This window comes from Mytilus galloprovincialis, chromosome 5 (genome assembly GCF_965363235.1).
Source record: "Mytilus galloprovincialis chromosome 5, xbMytGall1.hap1.1, whole genome shotgun sequence".
NCBI classification, from domain to species: Eukaryota; Metazoa; Mollusca; class Bivalvia; order Mytilida; family Mytilidae; genus Mytilus; species Mytilus galloprovincialis.
In genome coordinates, this window is record NC_134842.1 from 985609 (window position 1) to 998432 (window position 12824).

The following is a 12824-nucleotide window of genomic DNA, read 5'->3' on the forward strand; positions in this document are numbered from 1 at the left end:
TGAATCCTGACATAAAAAATATGGCTGATTAACGATGCGGGTATAAAGATTTACAAATTAAAGTGCACATATGGTCAGTTTTGGTGGATGCAGTCAAATAATTTTGTTGTACAAGTCAACTGGAGGTATCAAAACTACTGAAATTTTGTTACGTATCAATATTTTGAATAAAATGAGGACATGCTGGTATCCTAAATTTATGCAAACCAAAATTTTTTGTTATTATATTGCAATTTGGCTGTCCATTGTCATGATTGTATTATACATTGAATCCTGACATAAAAAATAGGGCTGATTAACTATGCGGGTATATAGATTTACAAATTAAAATGCACATATGGTCAGTTTTGGTGGATGCGGTCAAATAATTTTGTTGTACAAGTCAACTGGAGGTATCAAAACTACTGAAATTTTGTTACGTATCAGTATTTTAAGTAAAAAGAGGACATGCTGGTATCCTAAATTTATGCGAACCAAAATTTTTTGTTATTATATTGCAATTTTGCTGTCCATTGTCATGATTGTATTATACATTGAATCCTGACATAAAAAATATGGCTGATTAACGATGCGGGTATAAAGATTTACAAATTAAAGTGCACATATGGTCAGTTTTGGTGGATGCGGTCAAATAATTTTGTTGTACAAGTCAACTGGAGGTATCAAAACTACTGAAATTTTGTTACGTTTCAATATTTTGAATAAAATGAGGACATGCTGGTATCCTAAATTTATGCGAATCAAAATTTGTTGTTATATATTGCAATATTGCTGTCCATTGTCATGATTGTATTATACATTGAATCCTGACATAAAAAATATGGCTGATTTACTATGCTGGTATAAAGATTTACAAATTAAAGTGCATATATGGTCAGTTTTGGTGGATGCGGTCAAATAATTTTGTTGTACAAGTCAACTGGAGGCATCAAAACTACTGAAATTTTGTTACGTATCAGTATTTTAAGTAAAAAGAGGACATGCTGGCACCCTTAATTTAATTAGGCTAACAAAAATTTGTTGTTATTATATTGCAATATTGCTGTCCATTGTCATGATTGTATTATACATTGAATCCTGACATTAAAAATAAGGCTGATTTTCTATGCTGGTATATAGATTTACAATTTAAAGTTCACATATGGTCAGTTTTGGTAATGTGGTCAAAAATTTTGTTGTACAAGTCAGCTGGAGGTATCAAAACTACTGAAATTTTGTTACGTATCAATATTTTGAATAAAATGAGGACATGCTGGTATCCTAAATTTATGCAAACCAAAATTTTTTGTTATTATATTGCAATTTGGCTGTCCATTGTCATGATTGTATTATACATTGAATCCTGACATAAAAAATAGGGCTGATTTACTATGCGGGTATATAGATTTACAAATTAAAATGCACATATGGTCAGTTTTGGTGGATGCGGTCAAATAATTTTGTTGTACAAGTCAACTGGAGGTATCAAAACTACTGAAATTTTGTTACGTATCAGTATTTTAAGTAAAAAGAGGACATGCTGGTATCCTAAATTTATGCGAACCAAAATTTTTTGTTATATTATATTGCAATTTTGCTGTCCATTGTCATGATTGTATTATACATTGAATCCTGACATAAAAAATATGGCTGATTAACGATGCGGGTATAAAGATTTACAAATTAAAGTGCACATATGGTCAGTTTTGGTGGATGCAGTCAAATAATTTTGTTGTACAAGTCAACTGGAGGTATCAAAACTACTGAAATTTTGTTACGTTTCAATATTTGAATAAAATGAGGACATGCTGGTATCCTAAATTTATGTGAACAAAAATTTGTTGTTATTATATTGCAATATTGCTGTCCATTGTCATGATCACATGTATTATACATTAAATCCTGACATAAAAAATATGGCTGATTTACTATGCTGGTATATAGATTTACAAATTAAAGTGCATATATGGTCAGTTTTGGTGGATGCGGTCAAATAATTTTGTTGTACAAGTCAACTGGAGGCATCAAAACTACTGAAATTTTGTTACGTATCAGTATTTTAAGTAAAAAGAGGACATGCTGGCACCCTTAATTTAGGCTAACAAAAATTTGTTGTTATTATATTGCAATATTGCTGTCCATTGTCATGATTGTATTATACATTGAATCCTGACATTAAAAATAAGGCTGATTTACTATGCTGGTATATAGATTTACAATTTAAAGTTCACATATGGTCAGTTTTGGTAATGCGGTCAAATAATTTTGTTGTACAAGTCAGCTGGAGGTATCAAAACTACTGAAATTTTGTTACGTATCAAAATTTTGAATAAAATGAGGACATGCTGGTATCCTAAATTTATGCGAACCAAAATTTTTTGTTATTATATTGCAATTTTGCTGTCCATTGTCAGGATTGTATTATACATTGAATCCTGACATAAAAAATATTGCTGATTTACTATGCTGGTATATAGATTTACAAATTGAAGTGCATATATGGTCAGTTTTGGTGGATGCGGTCAAATAATTTTGTTGTACAAGTCAACTGGAGGCATCAAAACTACTGAAATTTTGTTACGTATCAGTATTTTGAGTAAAAAGAGGACATGCTTATACCCTTAATTTAGGCGAACACAAATTTGTTGTTATTATATTGCAATATTGCTGTCCATTGTCATGATTGTATTATACATTAAATCCTGACATTAAAAATAAGGCTGATTTTCTATGCTGGTATATAGATTTACAATTTAAAGTTCACATATGGTCAGTTTTGGTAATGTGGTCAAATAATTTTGTTGTACAAGTCAGCTGGAGGTATCAAAACTACTGAAATTTTGTTACGTATCAATATTTTAAATAAAATGAGGACATGCTGGTATCCTAAATTTATGCAAACCAAAATATTTTGTTATTATATTGCAATTTTGCTGTCCATTGTCATGATTGTATTATACATTGAATCCTGACATAAAAAATATGGCTGATTAACTATGCGGGTATATAGATTTACAAATTAAAGTGCACATATGGTCAGTTTTGGTGGATGCGGTCAAATAATTTTGTTGTACAAGTCAACTGGAGGTATCAAAACTACTGAAATTTTGTTACGTTTCAATATTTTGAATAAAATGAGGACATGCTGGTATCCTAAATTTATGCAAACCAAAATTTTTTGTTATTATATTGCAATTTTGCTGTCCATTGTCATGATTGTATTATACATTGAATCCTGACATAAAAAATAGGGCTGATTAACTATGCGGGTATATAGATTTACAAATTAAAATGCACATATGGTCAGTTTTGGTGGATGCGGTCAAATAATTTTGTTGTACAAGTCAACTGGAGGTATCAAAACTACTGAAATTTTGTTACGTATCAGTATTTTAAGTAAAAAGAGGACATGCTGGTATCCTAAATTTATGCGAACCAAAATTTTTTGTTATTATATTGCAATTTTGCTGTCCATTGTCATGATTGTATTATACATTGAATCCTGACATAAAAAATATGGCTGATTAACGATGCGGGTATATAGATTTACAAATTAAAGTGCACATATGGTCAGTTTTGGTGGATGCGGTCAAATAATTTTGTTGTACAAGTCAACTGGAGGTATCAAAACTACTGAAATTTTGTTACGTTTCAATATTTTGAATAAAATGAGGACATGCTGGTATCCTAAATTTATGCGAACAAAAATTTGTTGTTATTATATTGCAATATTGCTGTCCATTGTCATGATTGTATTATACATTGAATCCTGACATAAAAAATATGGCTGATTTACTATGCTGGTATAAAGATTTACAAATTAAAGTGCATATATGGTCAGTTTTGGTGGATGCGGTCAAATAATTTTGTTGTACAAGTCAACTGGAGGCATCAAAACTACTGAAATTTTGTTACGTATCAGTATTTTAAGTAAAAAGAGGACAAGCTGGCACCCTTAATTTAGGCTAACAAAAATTTGTTGTTATTATATTGCAATATTGCTGTCCATTGTCATGATTGTATTATACATTGAATCCTGACATTAAAAATAAGGCTGATTTACTATGCTGGTATATAGATTTACAATTTAAAGTTCACATATGGTCAGTTTTGGTAATGCGGTCAAATAATTTTGTTGTACAAGTCAGCTGGAGGTATCAAAACTACTGAAATTTTGTTACGTATCAAAATTTTGAATAAAATGAGGACATGCTGGTATCCTAAATTTATGCGAACCAAAATTTTTTGTTATTATATTGCAATTTTGCTGTCCATTGTCAGGATTGTATTATACATTGAATCCTGACATAAAAAATATTGCTGATTTACTATGCAGGTATATAGATTTACAAATTAAAGTGCATATATGGTCAGTTTTGGTGGATGCGGTCAAATAATTTTGTTGTACAAGTCAACTGGAGGTATCAAAACTACTGAAATTTTGTTACGTATCAGTATTTTGAGTAAAAAGAAGACATGCTGGCACCCTTAATTTAGGCGAACAAAAATTTGTAGTCATTATTTAAATGAATTAAACTATTGCTGATTGTAGCTGCATAGTTCAAGGATGTATAACTAACAAGGACGTATACACCTAACATCAAATATACTTATTTTCAAAAATATACATAATATGATTGAATTTGATATCGGAATATATATATATATTCAGTGCCTGTTATCATTGTAACCGAGATCGTTTTTATAATAGATAGATTGTCAGATCACAGATAAATTTGTGTTACGTTCTGTGCGTACTTATTTTCAATTATTTGTGTTTAATCCTGTTCATAAAACGGAAGTATTAATTTTCAAATTACTTTATTTTCGATGTTTCTACTACGAAACAAAGATATTAAAAATATATTTTTTTTTAAATCAACGAAGAGCGGTCCTGGTTACAAGTTAACTTAGTGTTGACCAGACCAGTCAAAAGTTAACTTGGGAACAGGTCTGGTTTTGATCGGATTTGTTCAAGCAGAAGTTAACTTTGTGGCAGGACCGGTTTCCAAGTTAACTTAGGTTAACTTTATGACAGGACTGGTTCCGAAGTTAACTTATGTTAACTTATGACAGGACTGGTTCGAAGTTAACTTATATCAATAGCGGACCTGTTTCCAAGTTAACTTTTTGGCAGACATAAAAACAGTCCTAGGTCCAAGTCCGCTTTTCAAGTTAACTAGATTTTGGTCCTAGGACTGGTCAGAGCAGTCCTACATTCGGTCACAGGTTAACTTTGACCAGTCCAAATGACTGGTTATCAAGTTAACTTGCTGTACAGGTTAGGAGTGCACCCATCTGTACATATATGTGCCTCAAAATCATTATTTTTTTAAATAAAATTAGTTATTATTCAATATTTATATTGAAACATTGCCTACCGGAAATGCATGTGTGCAGAGAAAATCATTCCACAAACATGGTTGATTTTTTATCCCTTGTACTTACAAACAGCCTCCGATCGATCATTAATGATGTTATTTGTTTGTTTTTATCAATGATAATCACATAATCTTACCTAAAAATGTTCACCGATTGTCCATAAAAAGTATTAAAACTGTTTTTTTACATCTTCCTGATCTTTGATCAACTTGTAACTTGTATTCCAGAACTTCCTCCAATAAAGGAGCACCTCAATCAATGAGTTTCCACCACCAGTTCAAAAGTACATATATCTGAAAGATTAAAATATAAAAGTCACACAGGTAGACATCAATCATCATTTAAAGGAATATTAAAAGTGTTTTGTTTATACATATGTATCGGCATAAAAATATGAGCTAATTCAATGTCCTGAAATTTAAAATTTAAAATATTTCCTCGATATTTACAGTTTATTTTCATGTGTATATATATATATGATCAGCAGAAATCGTTCTTCTGCATGTTTGCTGGTTTTACTTAAGATAGTTAACTTTTATCTGTATAACGCAGTGTAGTGTGGCCACGTACCCACACTTACTGCTTCATAGGACTTTATTGGGCTGAGTTGTAGTAAGTTTCAGTAAAGTGTGGCCAGATCCAGGCTTACTCTGTGATAAATGATGACATATATTTAGCCTGAGGAAACCCTCTGGCGAGTTCCTTAGATGTCACCTATAAGTGCATGTTAAAGGAAGGGATGGGATCCCACTAACATGTTTAACCCCGCCACATTATTTATGTATGTGCCTGTTCCAAGTCAGGAGCCTGTAATTCAGTGGTTGTTTATGTGTTAAATATTTGTTTTTTCGTTCATATTTTTATACAAATAAGGTCGTTAGTTTTCTCGTTTTAATTTGTTTTACATTTCCATATCGGGGCCTTTTATAGCTGACTATGTTCATTGTTAAAGGTCGTACGGTGACCTATAGTTGTTAATGTCTGTGTCATGTTGGTCTCTTGTGGATAGTTGTGTCATTGGCAATCATATTTATACCACACCTTCTTTTTAAGTACATATGCAAAAAATATCGAAATAGAACAGCACAGACTGATATTGGACATACTGTTATGCCTAAGGGTAGGATTTAAGATTGGTAGGTTTTTATGTATCATGTTTCATTCTTTTCTTGTGTTGATCAGAGAATTCATTTCTACTTTCACTTTCATTTTCGTGTTCCAGAACTCTGAGCTGCACTGTTATATTTATGAACGGACTATGCATATGAACACTTTATATTTCAGGTATCGCGGCCGTATTGTATTGTATGTATTATATTATTGTTTATGGGAAATATTGATAGATCATAGGACAGGGTTCGTTCTCACTGTTTGACCAGAGGGGTACTTTGACAGGATCCCAGCTTTAGTTTGACCCGTATATCACTTGTCCCTTTTGCTCACCTGTTTTATTCAATCATGTTAAGGGTCTTTAATGTAACCAAGATACGTTTCCACTAAGGGTTATTCTTGATAAGCCCATACCTCCCCTTTTCCCTCGACAGTTGTGTATTTCTATTTGTTTTTGCGCCATGTTCTATAGTATTGCCGTGGGAACTTCCGGTTTTAAGGACCAATCGGAATGGACAGAGATAACATAGTTTCCAGAACCCGGTATCATGTATATTTAGAATTAAAACCAATCGCTACGTTAATTGAGGGTGGTACTGAACACGGAAAATGTGAAATAAAAATCGCAAAAACGTAGCACGAAAAATAAAAATTGGGAAAAATGAAGCACGAGAAATTAAATCGTAAATATTCAGAAAAAAAGTACCAGCAGTTATTACTAAGACGTTCTTGAAGACCATGTAGACATTATTAATCACTGTTGTTAATATGGACATAAAAGACCTTGTGGTCATCTTTAACCGTCTGCTACTCACATCTGATTTGAAAAAAAAATATTATCATGATGGACTTTATTACATGTATAGCAATTGCAGTTCGGACGAAATAGAGACAGTACACTTTAATTTTTGGCAGTGTCTGCGCGTACCCGCATGCGGGTACGAATAGTCAAATTGCCGTTCTAGGCTGCGCGTACCCACATCCGGTTTTCTAATAAAATGCCATTGGATCGGGTATAAAACGTGAAATATCTACGGAAATTATCGATAGAATGGGGAAGAACGAGTGAAAAGTATGAAAAATAATATTTTCAAATTGTATTTATTAAATAATGATACATAGAAATCATTGCAAAATTAAATGCACAATGATGGAAAATAGTCCCTGTAAAAGAAAAACATGATAGAAAGTAATACTATTACAAAATTTTAATGCAAATTTAAAGAATATTTTTTTTATAAATTAAAAATATACCCATATGATATTTTAAATTAATCTTTAAGTAAAATATAACACAGAAACTAAAATTTTGAAATATATAAAACTACTAAAATTAAAGCATGAGTTTATTAAAATTTAAATTTAAAGAAGCAAGTAATAATGAATAATGAAACGTGAACGTAGGCTGGCAACATTTGAAATGTGCAGCCCGGGGTTGAAATCTGTGCCAAAACAATCATATGTTACAAATCTTAATTAGTGACATGAATCTATTGTAATTGGTTTAAATTGATATTATAACTTGCTTCTTTAATTTTTATAAACTCCAGCTTTAATTTTAGTAGTTTTATTTTTCTTTTTTTTCTTTTCAGGGACTGTACAGTTTAATTTTCCATCATTGTGCTTTTAATTTTAAATAATAAATATAATTTGAAAATATTATTTTTTCATATTCTTCACTCGTTCTACACGAAATTCCCATACTATCAATAATTTTCGTACATATTTCACGTTTCATTCCTGATTCGATGGCATTTTATTAAAAAACCGGATGTGGGTACGCGCGCCTAGAACGGCAATTTGACTATTCGTACCCGCATGCGGGTGAGCGCAGACACTGCCTTAATTTTTTTAATAACTTTTTCAAACCAACTTGGATTTTCATCAAACTATGTAGCTATCTTACATATATATTAAGATTACTGAATCCCAGGTCACTTTATTTTTTGTTTTATTGCTGTCAAATTTTAGAATTAAATTAATCTAGGTAAAAAAAAGCTAGATTTTGCAGTTAGGACGGAAATAGAGACAGTACACTTTAATTTTTTTAATAACTTTTTCAAAACAACTTGGATTTTCATCAAACTATGTAGCTATCTTACATATATATTAGGATTACTGAATCCCAGGTCATTTTATTTTTTGTTGTATTGCTGTCAAATTCAAGAATTAATTTAATCGAGGTAAAAAAGTTAGAATTTGCAGTTCGGACGAAATAGAGACATTACACTTTAATTTTTTTAATAACTTTTTCAAATCAACATGGATTTTCATCAAACTATACAGCTATCTTACATATATATTAAGGTTACTGAATCCCAGGTCATTTTATTTTTTGTTGTATTGCTGTCAAATTCAAGAATTAATTCAATCTAGGTAAAAAAAAAAGCTATAATTTGCAGTTCGGACAAAATAGAGATGGTACACTTTAATTTTTTTAATAACTTTTTCAAAACAACTTGGATTTTCATCAAACTATGTAGCTATCTTACATATATATTAGGCTTACTGAATCCCAGGTCATTTTATTTTTTGTTGTTTTGCTGTCAAATTCAAGAATTAATTTAATCGAGGTAAAAAAAGTTAGAATTTGCAGTTTGGACGAAATAGAGACATTACACTTTAATTTTTTTAATAACTTTTTCAAAACAACTTGGATTTTCATCAAACTATGTAGCTATCTTACATATATATTAAGGTCACTGAATCCCAGGTCATTTTATTTTTTGTTTTATTGATGTCAAATTCAAGAATTAATTTAATCGAGGAAAATAAAAGTTAGAATTTGCAGTTTGGACGAAATAGAGACAGTACACTTTAATTTTTTTAATAACTTTTTCAAAACAACTTGGATTTTCATCAAACTATGTAGCTATCTTACATATATATTAAGGTTACTGAATCCCAGGTCATTTTATTTTTTGTTTTATTGCTGTCAAATTCAAGAATTAAATTAATCTAGGTAAAAAAAGTTAGAATTTGCAGTTCGGACGAAATAGAGACAGTACACATTATTTTTTTTAATAACTTTTTCAAAACAACTTGGATTTTCATCAAACTATGTAGCTATCTTACATATATATTAAGGTTACTGAATCCCAGGTCATTTTATTTTTGTTGTATTGCTGTCAAATTCAAGAATTAATTTAATCTAGGAAAAAAAACCAAGAATTTGCAGTTTGAACGAGATAGAGTCAGTACACTTTAATTTTTTTAATAACTTTTTCAAAACAACTTGGATTTTCATCAAACTATGTAGCTATCTTACATATATATTAAGGTTACTGAATCCCAGGTCATTTTATTTTATGTTGTATTGCTGTCAAATTCAAGAATTAATTTAATCTAGGGAAAAAAAACAAGAATTTGCAGTTTGGACGAAATAAAGTCAGTACACTTTAATTTTTTTAATAACTTTTTCAAAACAACTTGGATTTTCATCAAACTATGTAGCTATCTTACAAATATATTAAGGTTAATGAATCCCAGGTCATTTTATTTTTTGTTTTATTGCTGTCATATTCAAGAATTAAATTAATCTAGGTAAAAAAAGTTAGAATTTGCAGTTTGGACGAAATAGAGACAGTACACTTTAATTTTTTTAATAACTTTTTCAAAACAACTTGGATTTTCATCAAACTATGTAGCTATCTTACATATATATTAAGGTTACTGAATCCCAGGTCATTTTACTTTTTGTTGTATTGATGTCAAATTCAAGAATTAATTTAATCTAGGGAAAAAAAAGTTAGAATTTGCAGTTTGGACGAAATAGACAGTACACTTTAATTGTTTTAATAACTTTTTCAAAACAACTTGGATTTTCATCAAACTATGTAGCTATCTTACATATATATTAAGGTTACTGAATCCCAGGTCATTTTATTTTTTGTTTTATTGCTGTCAAATTCAAGAATTAAATTAATCTAGGTAAAAAAAGTTAGAATTTGCAGTTCGGACGAAATAGAGACAGTACACATTATTTTTTTTAATAACTTTTTCAAAACAACTTGGATTTTCATCAAACTATGTAGCTATCTTACATATATATTAAGGTTACTGAATCCCAGGTCATTATATTTTTTGTTGTATTGCTGTCAAATGCAAGAATTAATTTAATCTAGGGAAAAAAAACAAGAATTTGCAGTTTGGACGAAATAGAGTCAGTACACTTTAATTTTTTTAATAACTTTTTCAAAACAACTTGGATTTTCATCAAACTATGTAGCTATCTTACATATATAATAAGGTTACTGAATCCCAGGTCATTTTATTTTTTGTTTTATTGCTGTCATATTCAAGAATTCAATTAATCTAGGTAAAAAAAGTTAGAAATTGCAGTTCCGACACAAATAGAGACAGTACACTTTAATTTTGTTTTTTTTCTTTTTCAAAACAACTTGGATTTTCATCAAACTATGTAGCTATCTTACAAATATATTAAGCTTACTGAATCCCAGGTCATTTTATTTTTTGTTGTATTGCTGTCAAATTCAAGAATTAATTTAATCTAGGAAAAAAAAACAAGAATTTGCAGTTTGGACGAAATAGAGTCTGTACACTTTAATTTTGTTTTTTTTCTTTTTCAAAACAACTTGGATTTTCATCAAACTATGTAGCTATCTTACATATATATTAAGGTTACTGAATCCCAGGTCATTTTAATTTTTGTTTTATTGCTGTCATATTCAAGAATTAAATTAATCTAGGTAAAAAAAGTTAGAAATTGCAGTTCTGACGGAAATAGAGACAGTACACTTTAATTTTGTTTATTACTTTTTCAAAACAACTTGGATTTTCATCAAACTATGTAGCTATCTTACATATATATTAAGGTTACTGAATCCCAGGTCATTTTATTTTTTGTTGTATTGATGTCAAATTCAAGAATTAATTTAATCTAGGAAAAAAAAAGTTAGAATTTGCAGTTTGGACGAAATAGAGACAGTACACTTTAATTTTTTTAATAACTTTTTCAAAACAACTTGGATTTTCATCAAACTATGTAGCTATCTTACATATATATTAAGGTTACTGAATCCCAGGTCATTTTATTTTTTGTTTTATTGCTGTCAAATTCAAGAATTAAATTAATCTAGGTAAAAAAAGTTAGAATTTGCAGTTCGAACGAAATAGAGACAGTACACATTATTTTTTTTAATAACTTTTTCAAAACAACTTGGATTTTCATCAAACTATGTAGCTATCTTACATATATATTAAGGTTACTGAATCCCAGGTCATTTTATTTTTTGTTTTATTGCTGTCATATTCAAGAATTCAATTAATCTAGGTAAAAAAAGTTAGAAATTGCAGTTCCGACACAAATAGAGACAGTACACTTTAATTTTGTTTATTTCTTTTTCAAAACAACTTGGATTTTCATCAAACTATGTAGCTATCTTACAAATATATTAAGCTTACTGAATCCCAGGTCATTTTATTTTTTGTTGTATTGCTGTCAAATTCAAGAATTAATTTAATCTAGGAAAAAAAAACAAGAATTTGCAGTTTGGACGAAATAGAGTCTGTACACTTTAATTTTTTTAATAACTTTTTCAAAACAACTTGGATTTTCATCAAACTATGTAGCTATCTTACATATATATTAAGGTTACTGAATCCCAGGTCATTTTAATTTTTGTTTTATTGCTGTCATATTCAAGAATTAAATTAATCTAGGTAAAAAAAGTTAGAAATTGCAGTTCTGACGGAAATAGAGACAGTACACTTTTATTTTGTTTATTACTTTTTCAAAACCAACTTGGATTTTCATCAAACTATGTAGCTATCTTACATATATATTAAGGTTACTGAATCCCAGGTCATTTTATTTTTTGTTGTATTGATGTCAAATTCAAGAATTAATTTAATCTAGGTAAAAAAAGTTAGAATTTACAGTTCAGACGAAATAGAGACAGTACACTTTAATTTTTTTAATAACTTTTTCAAAACAACTTGGATTTTCATCAAACTATGTAGCTATCTTACATATAAATTAAGGTTACTGAATCCCAGGTCATTTAATTTTTTGTTGTATTGCTGTGAAATTCAAGAATTAATTTAATCTAGGTAAAAAAAGTTAGAATTTACAGTTCAGACGAAATAGAGACAGTACACTTTAATTTTTTTAATAACTTTTTCAAACCAACTTGGATTTTCATCAAACTATGTAGCTATCTTACATATATATTAAGCTTACTGAATCTCAGGTCATTTTGTTTTTGTTGTATTGCTGTAAATTTTAAGAATTAAATTAATCTAGGTAAAAAAAGCTAGAATTTGTAGTTCGGACAAAATAGAGATAGTACACTTTAATTTTTTTAATAAGTTTTTCAAATCAACTTGGATTT

At 29.5% G+C, this 12824-nt stretch overlaps 1 protein-coding gene and 1 long non-coding RNA gene across 3 annotated transcripts in view; one reads left to right on the forward strand and one right to left on the reverse strand.

The window, feature by feature from the left end:
- The window catches only part of LOC143074934 (uncharacterized), a 34146-nt gene extending 27177 nt beyond the window's left edge, over positions 1-6969 (reverse strand). The window contains exons 1-2 of the long non-coding RNA XR_012978187.1: positions 6805-6969; positions 5498-5654 (exon numbers count right to left, since the gene is read on the reverse strand). This is a non-coding gene — a long non-coding RNA (uncharacterized LOC143074934). The remainder of the gene's footprint in view (positions 1-5497; positions 5655-6804) is intronic.
- The window catches only part of LOC143074933 (uncharacterized), a 97017-nt gene that overhangs the window by 56818 nt on the left and 27375 nt on the right, over positions 1-12824 (forward strand). The window lies entirely within an intron of this gene.